Raw genomic sequence first — 17,383 nt, 5'->3', positions numbered from 1 at the left:
CAATGACAATGTCGTTGAAAACTCTACCTGTGCTTACCAGAGGTCATTGGTGGTGCTCAAAAAGTAATTCTTAACAAGTTATAAACTATACGTTAGCCAAATAAAACTTTGGTAGCAGACACGCTTATGCATAGACATTGACTTTTAAATTGGAAAATAAAATTTTGCTGCAAGCAACAATATATCATATTTCATATCAGCTTTATCTTATTAAATGCAATGCATTAAATTGGAAAGTTACTTTTTTCCCCCCAATATTAGAGAGTCTTTCCTTGACTTGCTTCAGTAACTGGTGAGAATTTCCTTGAAAATAAGACAATTCAAATCCTGTTGAGATGTATTGCTTTATTTCTTTAGTCTGTTTTTCTTAACATCTTGCTACTTTTGAAGTGCACAATCCATACATATACGTACATGTGAAAGATCCTGAAAGTTTATCTGAGTCCAGCAGAGAATGCTCAGTGTTTTCATTGTGAAACTGTCCACTCAGTTTGACCTTGCTTAGACCAGGTGTAGCAAAAGCAGCTTTGTTTTTTACACTGGACTAGGCTGTCACATGTACATCAAAGCATCAAACATGCGGTGAAATGTCACATTTGGAGGGCAGCACAGTGGCGTAGTAGTTAGCACAACACTTTACAGTACAAGCAACCTGGGTTCAATTCTCACCACTGCCTGTAAGGAGTTTGTATGTTTGGGTTTCCCCCAGTTGCCCCAGTTTCCTCCCACAGTCCAAAAACGTACTATCTGGTAGTTTAATTGGTCATTGTAAATTGTCCCATGATTAGGCCAGGATTAAGTCGAGGGGTTGCTGGGTGGCGTGGCGAAGGGCCAGAGGGCCCTGTTCCACACTGTATCTCAATAAATAAACCATCAACACAGTGCATGGCTGTGCTTGAGACAGCCAGCAACTGTCACCACATAACATGCCCACAACCCTAACCCATACACTTGTGGAATGCGGGAGGAATAGGGAGAACGTACAAACTACTTACAGAGACTATATTGCTGATCACTGGTCCTCAAAGCTTTGCACTTACCACTACACTACTGTGTCACGCTAGAAGAATAGCTTTAAAAGACCAACTGTAGGGTAATTAAATAATTTAGTTTTTCAATAAATTGTGTTACATATTCTTAAGGCATTCATCTTATTTTAAATATGTATTTATTCTGTTACATCATTAATAATTGCTGAACCTTTCTTAAGTTTGATTTTTAGAAGTTTTTTGAGTTAATTTGAACACCAGGGAAAGTCATCTGTGGCTGACGACTGTGTAAGCCACGATTAGCCAGCTGTCAAAGATTTCTAGCAGTTCCATTGGCAGATCTTGCCTGACCCTACACATAATAGGGTTTGTTTATTTATTTTCAGAATGCCCAGCTTGTTACAAGGCACTCACATTGTTTCCTTGGATGTCTTCAGCAAGGATACTTCTGTCAGGATATCACTCAAGGTAAGAATGGATTTAATGAATGGGAGCCATGGATAGTACGATTAGTTTACTCTCAAGGAATTGGTATTGAATAGGTTAAACATACATTTGAGATGCTAAGCATGCTTCTTAATTATAAGCATAAATTGCAAGCTATTAATAGCTAGTAAAATGGATCATCAGGTACTTATATCAAATATTAAAAAATTGCCATAACAGCAATTGCATTTTACCCACAGTTCAAAACTGACAGCAGTCAAGGAAGGATTAAGTGGAAATTACTCAGGCCAGCTTCTCATTAAAATTGATTAAGTGTGACCTCTCCCTTGCACACTGATGTGACATCTGTGCAGACGATAAAATTAAGTAATATCCTGCCACAGGTTTTGATCTGGAGATTCAGCTAATCTAATCCCATTCTACAGATAAAATTCATTGAGTTCATCATATACAGTATATTCATATTCCTAAATTCACTTTGGGTGAGAAAGAAGGCAGGATTTCATCAAGCCAGGCCCCCAGATCGGTCAGGTTAAGGAACATAGCCAACATGATCAAAAGGGTCTGATCTCCTGATTTGCATAGATTATCAGCACATAAGAAGATTCAAAAGGAACAGAGCACATGCTAACTATTTTTGTTGAAAACAAACTTTCAACTGGGCAGCATCCTAGCACAGTGATTAGCATAACATTATTATAGTGCCAAAATCCCAGATACAATTCTCCCTGTGACCACATAGGTTTCCACCTGGTGCTCCGGTTTCCTCCCACATTCCGAAGGTGTATGGGTTGATAGGTTAATCAGTCACATGAGTGCAATTGGGCAGTGCAGGCTCAACGGGTCGGAAGGACCTGTCAGTGTACTGTATCCCTAAATAAAAAAAATAAAACAATTAACACACACAAAATGCTGGTGGAACACAGCAGGCCAGGCCAATAAAACAATTAGTCAGGATAGGAGCTCCTAAAGGATTGCAGCTTGGCAGTAAAGTGGAAATCTGGTAATGACAAAAATTGGACAAGTTGCTTTCAGTGACACAGTGGAACCATATGGATCAAAACTGTTTCCCTTCTCCCTGAAGAGTTAGTAGTTTTACCATAATAAAGTACCGAAAGAGAGGTCATACTTCAGGCTTGATTCAAAGCATAAGGCATTGTTTCGCACGAGAACACAGGTACACAATTCATGGAGGAATAATGCTAACTGAATATTTGCACTTCAACCAATGAAGTCCTACACGCTCAACAATAGGGTCCTACAATCTCAACAATAGGGTCCTACACTGTCAAAGATAGGGTCCTACACCATCAAAGATGGGGTCCTACACTCTCAACAATAGGACCCTACAACCTCAACGATAGGGTCCTACACCCTCAACAATAGGGTCCTACACTCTCAACAATAGGGTCTTACACCCTCAATAATAGGATCATGCACTCTCAACAATAGGGTCCTACACCCTCAACGATGGGGTCCTACACTCTCAACAATAGGGTCCTACACCCTCAACAATAGGGTCCTACATCCTCAACGATAGGGTCCTACACACTCAACGATAGGGTCCTACACTCTCAACAATAGGGTCCTACACTGTCAATAATAGGGTCCTACAACCTCAATGATAGGGTCCTACACTCTCAACAATAGGGTCCTACACCCTCTACAATAGGGTCCTACAACCTCAACAATAGGGTCCTACACTCTCAACAATAGGGTCCTACACCCTCAGCAATAGGGTCCTACAAACTCAATGATAGGGTCCTACACTCTCAACAATAGGGTCTTACAACCTCAATGATAGGGTCCTACACTCTCAACAATAGGGTCTTACACTGTCAAAGATAGGGTCCTACACTCTCAACAATAGGGTCTTACATCCTCAACAATAGGGTCCTACATCCTCAACAATAGGGTCCTACGCACTCAACGATAGGGTCCTACACTGTCAACAATAGGGTCCTACACCCTCAGCAATAGGGTCCTACACTCTCAACAATAGGGTCCTACAACCTCAATGATAGGGTCCTACACTCTCAACAATAGGGTCTTACACCGTCAAAGATAGGGTCCTACACTCTCAACAATAGGGTCTTACATCCTCAACAATAGGGTCCTACATCCTCAACGATAGGGTCCTACACTCTCAACAATAGGGTCTTACATCCTCAACAATAGGGCCCTACAACCTCAACAATAGGGTCCTACACACTCAACGATAGGGTCCTACACCCTCAGCAATAGGGTCCTACAACCTCAACAATAGGGTCCTACACCCTCAACAATAGGGTCCTACACTCTCAACAATAGGGTCCTACACCCTCAACAATAGGGTCTTACATCCTCAACGATAGGGTCCTACTCTCTCAACAATAGGGTCCTACACCCTCAACAATAGGGTCCTACACTCTCAACAATAGGGTCCTACACCCTCAACAATAGGGTCTTACATCCTCAACGATAGGGTCCTACACTCTCAACAATAGGGTCTTACACCCTCAATAATAGGATCATGCACTCTCAACAATAGGGTCCTACACCCTCAACAATAGGGTCCTACACTCTCAACAATAGGGTCCTACACACTCAACCATAGGATCCTACACTGTCTAAGATAGGGTCCTACAACCTCAACGATAGGGTCCTACACTCTCAACAATAGGGTCCTACACCGTCAAAGATGGGGTCCTACACTCTCAACAATAGGACCCTACAACCTCAACGATAGGGTCCTACACCCTCAACAATAGGGTCCTACAATCTCAACAATAGGGTCCTACACTGTCAAAGATAGGGTCCTACAACCTCAACGATAGGGTCCTACACTCTCAACAATAGGGTCCTACACCGTCAAAAATGGGGTCCTACACTCTCAACAATAGGACCCTACAACCTCAACGATAGGGTCCTACACCCTCAACAATAGGGTCCTACACTCTCAACAATAGGGTCTTACACCCTCAATAATAGGATCATGCACTCTCAACAATAGGGTCCTACACCCTCAACGATGGGGTCCTACACTCTCAACAATAGGGCCCTACACCCTCAACAATAGGGTCCTACATCCTCAACGATAGGGTCCTACACACTCAATGATAGGGTCCTACACTCTCAACAATAGGGTCCTACACTGTCAACAATAGGGTCCTACAACCTCAATGATAGGGTCCTACACTCTCAACAATAGGGTCCTACAACCTCAACAATAGGGTCCTACACTCTCAACAATAGGGTCCTACACCCTCAACAATAGGGTCCTACAACCTCAACAATAGGGTCCTACACTCTCAACAATAGGGTCTTACAACCTCAATGATAGGGTCCTACACTCTCAACAATAGGGTCTTACACCGTCAAAGATAGGGTCCTACACTCTCAACAATAGGGTCTTACATCCTGAACAATAGGGTCCTACATCCTCAACAATAGGGTCCTACACTGTCAAAGATGGGGTCCTACACTCTCAACAATAGGACCCTACAACCTCAACGATAGGGTCCTACACCCTCAACAATAGGGTCCTACAATCTCAACAATAGGGTCCTACACTGTCAAAGATGGGGTCCTACACTCTCAACAATAGGACCCTACAACCTCAACGATAGGTTCCTACACTCTCAACAATAGGGTCCTACACCCTCAACAATAGGGTCCTACATCCTCAACAATAGGGTCCTACAACCTCAACAATAGGGTCCTACACTCTCAACAATAAGGTCCTACACCCTCAGCAATAGGGTCCTACAACCTCAATGATAGGGTCCTACACTCTCAACAATAGGGTCTTACAACCTCAATGATAGGGTCCTACACTCTCAACAATAGGGTCTTACACCGTCAAAGATAGGGTCCTACACTCTCAACAATAGGGTCTTACATCCTGAACAATAGGGTCCTACATCCTCAACAATAGGGTCCTACACACTCAACGATAGGGTCCTACACTGTCAACAATAGGGTCCTACACCCTCAGCAATAGGGTCCTACAACCTCAATGATAGGGTCCTACACTCTCAACAATAGGGTCTTACATCCTCAACAATAGGGCCCTACAACCTCAACAATAGGGTCCTACACCCTCAACAATAGGGTCCTACAACCTCAACAATAGGGTCCTACACTCTCAACAATAGGGTCCTACACCCTCAGCAATAGGGTCCTACAACCTCAATGATAGGGTCCTACACTCTCAACAATAGGGTCTTACACCGTCAAAGATAGGGTCCTACACTCTCAACAATAGGGTCTTACATCCTCAACGATAGGGTCCTACTCTCTCAACAATAGGGTCCTACACCCTCAACAATAGGGTCCTACACTCTCAACAATAGGGTCTTACATCCTCAACGATAGGGTCCTACTCTCTCAACAATAGGGTCCTACACCCTCAACAATAGGGTCCTACACCCTCAACAATAGGGTCCTACACTCTCAACTATAGGGTCCTACACCCTCAATAATAGGATCATGCACTCTCAACGATAGGGTCCTACACACTCAACGATAGGGTCCTACAACTTCAACAATAGGGTCCTACACTCTCAACAATAGGGTCCTACACTCTCAACAATAGGATCCTACACCCTCAACAATAGGGTCCTACAACCTCAACAATAGGGTCCTACACACTCGACGATAGGGTCCTACACTCTCAACAATAGGGTCCTAAACTCTCAACAATAGGGTCTTACATCCTCAACAATAGGGTCCTACACACTCAATGATAGGGTCCTACACTCTCAACAATAGGGTCCTACACACTCAATGATAGGGTCCTACACTCTCAACAATAGGGTCCTACACCCTCAACAATAGAGTCCTACAACCTCAACAATAGGGTCCTACACCCTCAACAATAGGGTCCTACAACCTCAACAATAGGGTCCTACTCTCTCAACAATAGGGTCCTACACCCTCAACAATAGGGTCCTGTACTTCCTCACCCTACACTCACCTCTAGAGCATCTGAAGAGTAAAGAAGCCGATCTCAGACTATTCTTTATTGACTACAGCCCTGCCTTCAATATTATAATTCCAAGCAAACTCATCACCAAACTCTGGATCCTGAGAGTCAGCTCTACCCTCTGCATCTGGGTCCTTGATGTCCTGACGAACAGACTGCAATCAGTAAGGACTGGCAGCAGCACCTATGCCACGATTAACTTAAACACTGATGCTCAACAAGATAGACCCTTGCTCCCTCCCCACCCCCCCCCCCACTCTAGCTGCAGTACACTCGTAACTGTGTGGCCAGATCCTACTCTAACTGTATCTATGACACCACCGTAGTGGGCCATAACCCTCATATTGTTGAATCAGAGTACAGGAAGATGATAGAAAGCTTAGAGAGGTGTTGTCATGACAACACCTTTGTCTCAGTGTCAGCAAAACAAAAGTGCTGGTGAATGACTTCTGGAGCGGAGAGCGGGCAGTGAACATGCTCCTGTTTACGTCAAAGGGTTGAGAACTTGAAGTTCCTCGGAGTGGACATCACAGAAAGCCTGTCATAGACCAACTGAAATAGAAAAACTTCTACAAATTAAAGTTTGGATAAGTACATTGATGGTAGGGGTATGGAGGACCATGGTCCTGGTGCAGGTTAAATGGTTCAGCATAGACTAGATGGGCCAAAGGGCTGCTTCTGTGCTCTACTTTTCAATGACTCTAGCCATGTAGACACCACGGCCAAGAGAGCTCACCAATGCCTCCACTTCCTAAAGAGACTAAAAAAATTGACATGATTCTGTCGACCCTTAACAAATTTTATCTATGTAACATAAAAACTGTCCTATCTGGATGCATAATGGTATGGTATGGCATCTTCTCTAAGGGTAAACACAAGAAACTGCGGACAGTTGTGGACACAGCACAGCACATCACTGAACCCAGCCTCCCCTCCATAGGTTCTGTCTATGCTTCCCACCCCCTCAGTAAAGCAGCCAGCATAATCAAAGATCTCACCCACCCTAGACATTCTCGCTTCCCCCTTCTTCCACTGGCAGAAGATACAAAAGTCTGAAAACATGTGCCTTCAGGTTCAAAGGTAGCTTCTACACTGCCTTGTATAATAAAATAGACTCTTAACCTAAAATCTACCTTGCACCTTATTATTTATTGCTCTGCATTTTCTCTGTAACTATTACACTTTATTATGCACTGTCATTGTTTTACATTGTTCTTCCTCAATGCACTATGTAATGAACTGGTCTGTATGCACAGTATCACGACAAGTTTTTCATTGGTACATATGACAATAATAAACCAATTCCAATTCCAATAAGTGAGAAACAGGTTTGTTGACATCAGGAAGAGGATGCAGGTAAATATTTCTTACATGCAGATTTTTGTGATGTGCACTAGTTACAGCCAGGAATTAAGTTGAGAACTCCTGAACCTTACTGAGATACCATTTCAAGCACTATTCACTGTCTTTGTTCTCCATTATGTCAAAGAAAGAGATACTGGACGTGGATAACAGCTACATTGTTACATAAGAAAGTTAATCAGTGAAAAAGAACCTTTTAACTCAAGAATACTTGATCTTTCTGAGATCCTGTCTATGAACAAATACGCTACCATCTGGAATTATATTTCAGGAAATACTTAATAATTTACTTACTAGAATTAATGAAAAAAGACTAAAACAGAAATTTTCAGCCAATTACAATGTTTAACCTAACTGAGAGCCCATTTGTCAAATGTATAGATATTGAAACTGTGTCTAATCTCAAGAAATACTCTCAATTTGAATCTAGCCACCTGCAACTGAGACATTTTGTATAAAATTGACGGTTCACAAAAAAAATCACCTTGCCCAGGACCTTGGGTTGTGGGGCGAAGAGGAAATACATAAATAAATTTTGATGTTCTTCACTTTGAAGTCCAAGCTAAAGTAACAGAAGATCAAAAGAGAACTACTACAATTAGACAAAATGACTGTCAAAAGAGAGTTCAAAGAAACAAAGTTTGCCTCTGAGGCTTCTTGTTTAAAGTTTTAACACTTGCCTACAGTGCATGGCAGATTGACAAAGTACAGACTGTTTGTCATCTGCATTGTCTATTAAGTCATTGTTAAAATATATGACAAATAATTCTCTTTGAAGCAGGATGTGCACAGTGAAGTACAAAGAGCTCACATTATATGGCTTCAAAGTGCTTTACAGCTCATGAAATAGGATAACTCACACAAAAATCTTGTAGCAAATTTACACACAAGATGTCAAGGGAAAAAAATGGATAAGTTTTCCAGTTCAGTAATTCCTTAGAGTTAAGGTGCTTGTCTTTCCCTATCTTTGTTACCTCATCAGTCCCACACCTCCCACCCCCACAAAGGCCTTTAAGTCATTGCATTTTCCTGATTCCCTGCTCTCCCTCCATTGGTAATCATACGTGTGCCTCCAAAGGCACAAAATTGAGATTTCCTTCATAACCTAATTCCCCTCTTCTTAAACACAAGGGATTCTGCAGATGCTGAAAATCCAGAGCAACTCAAAATGCTGGAGGAACTCAGCAGGTTAGGCAGCATCTATAGAAATGAAAAAAGAACAGTTGATGTTTTGGACCAAGACCCTTCTTCAGGACTGGAAATGAAGGAGGAAGAAGCCAGAATAAGAAGGTGGGGGAGGGGAAGGAAGATACGCTACAAGGTGATAGGTGAAGCCAGGTGGGTGGTGGAGATGGGGATGAAGTAAGAAACTGGGAGGTGATAGGTGGAAAAGGTAAAGGGCTGGTGAAGAAGGAATAGGAGAGTGGACCATAGGAGAAAGGGAAGGAGGAGGGCTACAATGAGGAGGTGATAGGCAGTTGAGGAGAAGAGAAGAGATAAGGAGGGGGCCAAAGTGAGGAATTGAAGTAGGCGGAAAAATTACCAAAGGTTGGAGAAACCAATGTTCATGCCTAGATGTCACTGAGAATGTCCTCATCATAACAGTAAAGGAGGACATGGACCAAAATGTTGGCATGGGAATGACATTTAAAATTAAAATAGTTGGCCAAAAGGAAATCCTGTTTTTTGCTGTTATAATAAAGCGGTACCCCAATCTATGTCGGGTCTCTCCTACATAGAGGAGCACCAGATACAGTCGATGACCCCAACAGATTTGCAGGTGAAGTGTTACCTCACCTGGAACAACTCTTTGGGTCCTTGAATTTATGAGCAGGTGTGATTGTTTATCCGCTTGCAGGTATAGGTGCCAGGTCGGAGATCAGTGGGGCGAGACGAGTGGGCAAGGGAATCACGGAAGGAGCAATCCCTGCGGAAAGCAGAGAGTGGGAGGAGGTAAAGTTGCGTTTGGTAGTAGGGACCTGTTGAAGATGGCAGAGTTGCAGACCATGATGTGCTGGATGTTGGTAGAGGTTGCACATAATCAACAGCCCCCCAGTTTTTCAATTCAACCCAAACAGATCTGAGTGGATAAAACTGGTCAGTGCTCATAGAGCAGTAGAACTGAAAGTTCTTTTAATTAAGTTTACCTGACGCAGACTGGGAGACCGTTTCGCTGAACCCAACGCAGACTGGGAGACCGTTTCGCTGAACACCTACACTCGGTCCGCCAGAGAAAGCAGGATCTCCCAGTGGCCACACAATTTAATTCCACGTCCCATTCCCATTCTGATATGTCTATCCATGGCCTCCTCTACTGTCAAAATGAATCCAAACTCAGGTTGGAGGAACAACACCTTATATACCGGCTGGGTAGCCTCCAACCTGATGGCATGAACATTGACTTCTCTAACTTCCATTAATGCCCCTCCTCCCCTTCTTACCCCATCCCTGACATATTTAGTTGTTTTTTTTTTCTCGCTCTCTCTGCCCATCACTCTGCTTGTTCTCCATCTCCCTGTGGTGCTCCCCCTCCCCTTTTCTCCCGAGGCCTCCCGTCCCATGATCCTTTCCCTTCTCCAGCTCTGTATCACTTTCGCCAATCACCTTTCCAGCTCTTAGCTTCATCCCACCCCCTCCGGTCTTCTCCTATCATTTCGCATTTCCCCCTCCCCCCACTACCTTCAAATCTCTTACTATCTTTCCTTTCAGTTAGTCCTGACGAAGGGTCTCAGCCCGAAACGTTGACAGTGCTTCTCCTTATAGATGCTGCCTGGCCTGCTGTGTTCCACCAGCATTTTGTGTGAGTTCTTTTAATAGTTTACTGTGCTTAAAATATTACACAAATACTAACCTGCTCTTCCCTCTAATCCTTCTTAATTGTTCACATAATTAAAGTCCCTCATCCCTTAATTCATTCTAGTGAACCTCTCCTACACACTCTGCAAAGCTTTCATCTTTCCAAAACTGCTGCATCCAAGACTGGACCCAGTGCTCCAGTTCTGGTGGAACCAGTGTACCGGTGTTTTGTAAATGTTCATCGGGACGTTCTTTCTCCTCCACCCAAAGCAACAGAGAAGGTTGTGAGGAAATCTGATAGTGATATTTAAAATCATGAGGTGTATAAACAGAGTTCAAAGAAGCAAGAACTAGGGGGCATGAGAAAAGGTTATTGTAAAAGAACCAAAGGTTTGGAGCAATGATTTAATACACAGAAAATGATTAGAATGTAGAATTCAATGGCGGGGATTAAGGTAGGGACAGATTTAATAGGGGGTTCAAAGGGAAACTGGATAAGTATCTGAAAATAAAGAGCTTACAAGAATCTAGAAAGAGGCAAAAAAACAGAACCAGCCAGATTGCTCTTACAATTAATTCTGTAGAATCAATAAGCTGAGTGGGCTTTAATCACTCTTTAATTCTGTGGCATTGTGATGAGGTTCCAGATAGTCTTCTCCATTAAGGCAAGTTAAAGTTAGCATGTCACTTGTTATAAGTGGGCCTGTCAACATAAAATTCAATTGTGTTAGAGGAGACCATCATGAAGTTTATCAAAATAGTGTGAGGAAAATCTGGGCAAAGCCCTTTTCCCTTTTCCCTCACACAGCCAGATTCAGGTTGTAAAAATAAATGAAAGAGTAGCAATGAGGGAAAGTATATAATTTACAGGCAACCTGTCTTTATGCAGTTGCACGCATTAAAATCCATAGCCTTGGAAATGGCCAGGCAGGTTACCTTTAAGCACTTTTCACAATTATTTTCAAGGATTTCTCAGTCCACACACACACACACACATCACATCACAGAATTTGGTGGACGTGCAAACAAACACACACTGCTTTTTATTAGACAGCACCACATGTATCAGGGGCATCTCCACACTACACACACAGAGCAGCTTGCCAACCTTTGAACCCTGCAATAAGCGCTCAATTATTTTCAACAATTGGTTTTCCAGAGAAATTCGATCATACTGCACACATTAACATTGCACAACGTGAGCTGAGACTTTTTATGTTTATCTAAGCAGGCGGATAGCTGTTCTGTTTAACATATCTGACAGCACTGTGCTTCTTCGCCGTAGTGCTAGCCTAACCAGGCTACGTGTGTTTTGTTTCCATGAAGGCAATCTCTTTTAACCAGCAGCAATATAAATTAACACAGATAACAAACATCACAATAAAATGTCCTGGCTTCTACAATTCAAGACTGAAGAGCTTTCTGGTCTGTTGCAGTTACAAGTTAAAATCTTTCATTAATAAGTTAATTATAATTTATTCAGGCTATTTTATTTGCATTGTGAAAAAATAAAATGTAACAACTTCATTGGTCAGTAGATAATGCTTATCTGCGTGGGTTGCATTTGTAAGCAAATCTCTGCTGCTTCCGGTTTAAGCAGGTTAATCATCAGTCATTATTCCTTCAAAATAAGAGACTCAAGCCACAAACCTGTTGTGTGCTGATAAATCCAAGTGAGCTACTGTGGATAACTTCAGTCATTTACAAAAGATATATTTTTTTCTATGTCACCTCAGAGTACAGATTTTTAAACTGAAGATGATCCAGAGCTGCGTCTGTGATTGTGGAATAAAAGATATTCACCACTTTGAAAAACAAAAAGCACATTCCCATCTAGAATTATGATTATTCGGTTCAGCTCTGCACAATGATATTGTACTTTGGAAAGGGTGATTTGCAAATTGCCATTTCTAGCTCATTTTTCAGTCAGGCCATTTTGACTGGACGTTTTCCGGTGTTAGTTAGTTTGGCATATCTGGCACAAGTTCAGCACATGGCATGAGTGAAGTCATAAGATTTCCCACATGATATTGCCCAGTAATTTATTCCACATTGTCCTGAGAGCAACTACTATTGGCCGTAGCTTGGACAATCATATTTTTGTTGCTTGACACCAATCTAGGCTCCAGTGAAGATAAGATCTGAACTTCCCTTTTGTCCCATGTATCATTCTGACAATCTTCCAATTTGCCTCTGTCATAATCCTCCAACCCTCCAAAAGCTGGAATATTCTTATAGCTACAAGCACGAGAAACTCAGCAGGTCAGGCAGCATCTATGGAAATGAATAAACAGTCGGCATTTCAGGCCGAGACCCTTCTTCAGGACTGAAGAGGAAGGGGGAAGGACTCAGAATAGGAAGATGGAGGAGGGCATGTGGAAATACAAGTTGGCAAGTGATGGGTGAAAATGGGAGAGGGAGGGCTGATGCAAAGAGCTAGGAAGTCAATTAGTGAAAGAGATAAAAGGCTAAAGAAGGGGGAATCTGATAGGAGTGGACAGAAGATCATGGAAGAAAGGGAAGGGGGAGGAGCACCAGAATGATGGGCAGGTAAGAAGAGAAGGCATGAGAGGGAAACAGGAATGGGGAATGGTGAGGGATAGGAGGGGGATCAATTACTGGAAATTCAAGGACTCAAAGTTCATGCCATCAGGTTGGAGGCTACCCAGACAGAATATATGGTGTTGCTCCTCCATTCGAAGTGTTGCCTCATCATGGAATGACATGCGAAATGGGAATGGGAAGTAGAATTAGAATGGGTAGCCATCGGGAAATCATGCTTTTAATGGTGAATGGAGCAAAGGTGCTTGATAAAGCAGTCTCCCAATCTACATCGGGTCTCACCAATACACAGGAGGCCACACCAGGAGCACTGGATACAGTAGATGACACCAACAGATTCACAGGTGAAGTGTGGCCTCATCTTGAAGAACTGTTTGGATCCCTGAATAGTAGTGAAGGAGGAGATATAAGGGCAGGTGTGGCACTTGTTCTGCTTGCAAGGATAAGTACCAAGAGGGAGAGATGAGTGGACAAGGGAGTCGCATAGGGAGAAATTCCTGTGGAAAGTACAAAATGGGAGTTAGGGAAAGATGTGCTTGGTGATGGGATGCTGTTGGAGATGGCAGATGTTACAGAGAATTATGTGCTGGACGTGGAGGCTGGTGGGGTGGTAGCTTAGGACAAGAGGAACCCAATCCCTGGTGTGGCAGTGGGAGGATGGGTTGTGGGCAGATGTGCACAAAATGGAAGAGATGCGGATGAGGGCAGTGTTGATGGTGGAGGAAGGGAAGCCTCTTTCTTTGAAGAAGGAGGACATCTCAATTGTTCTGAAATGAAAAGCCTCATCCTGAGAGTAGATGTGGTGGAGACAGAAGAACTGAGAGAAGGGAATAGCATTTTTACAAGTGACAGTGTGGGAAGAGGTATAGTCCATATAACTGTGAGAGTCGGTGGGTTTATACAAGGTATCAGTAGATAGACTTGTCCCTAGAGATGGAAACAGAGAGATTGAGAAATGGAAGAGAGGTGTTAGAAATAGAGCAAGTAAATTTGAGAGCAGGATGGAAGTTGGAGACAAAGTTGATGAAATTGACAAGCTCAGCATGAGTGCAGGAAGGAGCACCAATGCAGTTGTTGATGTAGCATAGGAAGAGTTGCAGTGCAGTGCCAGTGTGGGCTTGGAACATGAACTGTTCCACGTAGCCAACGAAAAGTCAGGCATAGCTGGGACCCGTGGATACACCTTTGGTTTGAAGGAAGTGGGAGGAGCCGAAGGAGAAATTGTTGAGCGTGGTGACCAGCTCTGCCAGACGGAAGAGAGTGGTGGTGGAGGGACCTGGTTGGGACTGTTGTCCAGAATGAAGCGGAGAGCTTTATGACCCTCCTGATGGGGGACATCCATGGTGAAAATGAGACCACCAGGGCTAGGGAACTTAAAGTCATTGAAAAGATCGAAAGTGTGTGAAGTTTCACAGATGTAGATGGGAAGGGACTGAACCGGGGGGCGGGGGGGTGGGGATAAAATAGTCGAGGTATGCAGACACAATATCCTTTCTCCTTCTGAGTACTCTCCAACATTGATTTCCCGAACCTCTGTTAATTGCCCCCCCCCCACCATTCTCCATTCCTGTTTCTTTCTCAAGCCCTTTCTTACCTGCCCATTGCCTCCTTCTGGTGCTACACCCCTTCCCTTTCTTCCATAGTCTTCTGACCTCTCTTATCAGATACCCCTTCTCCAGCCCTCTATCTCTTTCATCAATCAACTTCCCAGTTCTTTACTTCACCCCTCCCTTTTCCCATTCTTACCTATAACCTACCACCTTGTACTTCTTCCACCCCTCCCTCACCTTCTTAGTCTGACTCCTTCCCCCTTCCTTTCCAGTCCTGATGAAGGGTTTTGACCCGGAATGTTGACTGTTTACCCTTTTCCGTAGATGCTGCCTGACCTGTTGAGTTGCTCCAGCATTTTGTGTGTCCTTACAACTGAATTCCCCAATCTCTACCCTCCTGGCCTTGATCCTCCAGCTGCAATCTGTTATGTTTTGTAACTGGCAAAAACATTGTACTAATCAAAAGAAAAACACGGAGAGACCAGGAGAACATCTACATTTTGTTTCTTTACTTTAGCGAGTATGACGTGGTATCGTGCTGACATAAGCCATTCACGTACTTTTACATAAAACCCATAATGCATTATGTAAACAACAAAGAACACTTAATCAAACAATAGATCTATAATATTACTCAAAAATTATTGAAATGTTAAATACACAACACCACTTAGCAATGAATTCCAACTCAATATAATACATATACAGCATATCATATAAAGTAACAACTATGTATAGAAAATTTTAAATTGTCCCTTTGGGGCTTAAAGATTTAATCATGTGGAGGATTTCTTACTCTTGTAGGATAATGCCTTTCCTGACAAGGGGGTTCACTTTGCTGTGGCTGTGAAACAATCTCATGATCTGGGTCCTCTTCTATGGCGGTTGTAGGAGTTGACTTTGGAACTGCCAGAAGTGGTTCTGACTTCTCTGGTCACCTTTCTTCTCTAACAATTGAATCTGCTCTCCTCAAATAATTGATGTGTCATCTGCAGATAACATTAGACACAATTTCCGCTGTGTGAGAGGTAGTCCAGTCTTGTCCTAAATCATGCCAGGTACACACTTTTGATCACCTCCTTGCCAGCCAGCTTGTCCAGGAGTGAAACATTGAACCTCCTTGTTTGAGGAGCCCTCAACTTGTCTCAGCTGGTTGTCCTGCTCACTCCTTCTGAGAGTGGGTTTGCAGAGATCGAGGGACAACTCAGGAACAACATAGCTGGTGAGTTGTTGGTTGTGGAGTGTGCTGCATTGCAAAATGCAACAAGGAAATTGGTGATCTTTGGTTCAGTGTTATCATATTGTGTTCTGCTGACATTCCTCGTATGGCATTATTTAGAGTCTGGACAAAATTTTCTGCCAAGCCATTTGTAGCTGGGTTGTAGGTGCAGATGTAATATGTCTTATTCCATTCATTTTCAGGAATGACTGAAACTGTTCTGCAACGAACAGTGGTCCAATGTTACTAACTGTTCTGGAACACGTGTCCTGGAGAAGAGGATTCTCAAAATATCAACTGTGTGCAAGGCTGTAGTTGGGAAAACGTCAGGCCACTTTGTAGCTGCATCCACTACTACTAAGAAATTAGTGCCCATGAATGGTCTGGCCAGATCCACATGAATCCTCTGCCAGGACAAGGCAGGCCATGCCAGGGATGGAGAGGTGCTAGCCTTGGCATCTTTTGGGCATACCGGCTTCACAAACAGTGCATGGAAAGCTGCTCGATCTGCTGATCTATCCCAGGACACCAGACAAAGCTTCGAGCCAATGCTTTCATTTTGATCATGCCTAGATGGCCAACATGTAGCTCCTTCAACACTTTGGCTATTAGCTTAGATGGTACAGCAGCTCTCAATATGCACATAAGGCAACCCTCTGTCAAGGGCAAGTTGATCCTGGCACTGGTAAAGATGGGGGTACTGGAATTTCTGCTGCACGTTCCGGCCATATTGTGTTGCCATGTAGAGCTGAGACAGTGTGGGGTCTTTTCTGATTCCCCTTTGGATAACCAGGGAATTCAATCCTGTAATTGTGTCTGCAGGAAACAGAGCCCATCTCTGTATTTGTGCTGCTGCGGTTAGTGGAACACTCTTCTGTGGATAGAAAATGGACACCAGTAGTTGATGATCAGAAATGAGGATAAATTTTCTTCCATACAAGTACTGGTTGAAACGTTTTATACCCCAAAACCAGATTCAAGGCCTCTCTGTCGATCTGAGTGCAATTTTTATCTGCAGCGGTGAGGGAACGTGATGCAAAGGCTATGGGGTGTTCACTTCCATCACTCATAACATGTGACACAACTGAACCTATACCATAAGGTGTGGCGTCATTGGCAAGGTTCACTGGATGAATTGATCATGATGTGAGAGTACAGAGTCTGATGTCACCATTTCCTTTAACCTTTGGAAAGCCACCTCATATTGCTTTCTCCATTGTCATTTCTTCGCAATCAGTAGTAATGAGTTCAAGGGGTGCAGCTCGGTAGCCAGGTTTGGCAGGAATCTGTTATGGTAATTGATGAATTGTAAAAAGGACCACAACTGGGACACATCCTTTGGCCTTGAGGCATCCACGTCTACTTGAATTTTCTCAGCACTTGTGTAATACTTGTGCATCAACGATATAACCACAGTAAATTATGTTTGTTTTAAAGTATTTACACTTGTTGTGTCATGCTCTGAGCCCTTAATCTTCTAATCTTTTTAACA

The 17,383-nt window shown here is 43.1% G+C and overlaps 1 long non-coding RNA gene across 2 annotated transcripts in view; it reads left to right on the top strand.

Moving 5' to 3' along the window:
- Positions 1 to 17,383, top strand: part of LOC140737399 (uncharacterized) — a 202,018-nt gene that overhangs the window by 97,285 nt on the left and 87,350 nt on the right. Inside the window, exons 2-3 of one of the 2 annotated variants that reach the window (XR_012101137.1) lie at positions 1,376 to 1,457; positions 16,095 to 16,212. This is a non-coding gene — a long non-coding RNA (uncharacterized lncRNA). Of the gene's footprint in view, positions 1 to 1,375; positions 1,458 to 16,094; positions 16,213 to 17,383 lie in introns of those variants that run through there. The other variant, XR_012101134.1, reaches the window with a different exon arrangement.

Source organism: Hemitrygon akajei, chromosome 2 (assembly GCF_048418815.1).
Source record: "Hemitrygon akajei chromosome 2, sHemAka1.3, whole genome shotgun sequence".
NCBI lineage: Eukaryota > Metazoa > Chordata > Chondrichthyes > Myliobatiformes > Dasyatidae > Hemitrygon > Hemitrygon akajei.
The sequence above is the reverse complement of the archived record's forward strand: the minus strand, read 5'-3'. Positions and strand labels throughout refer to the sequence as shown.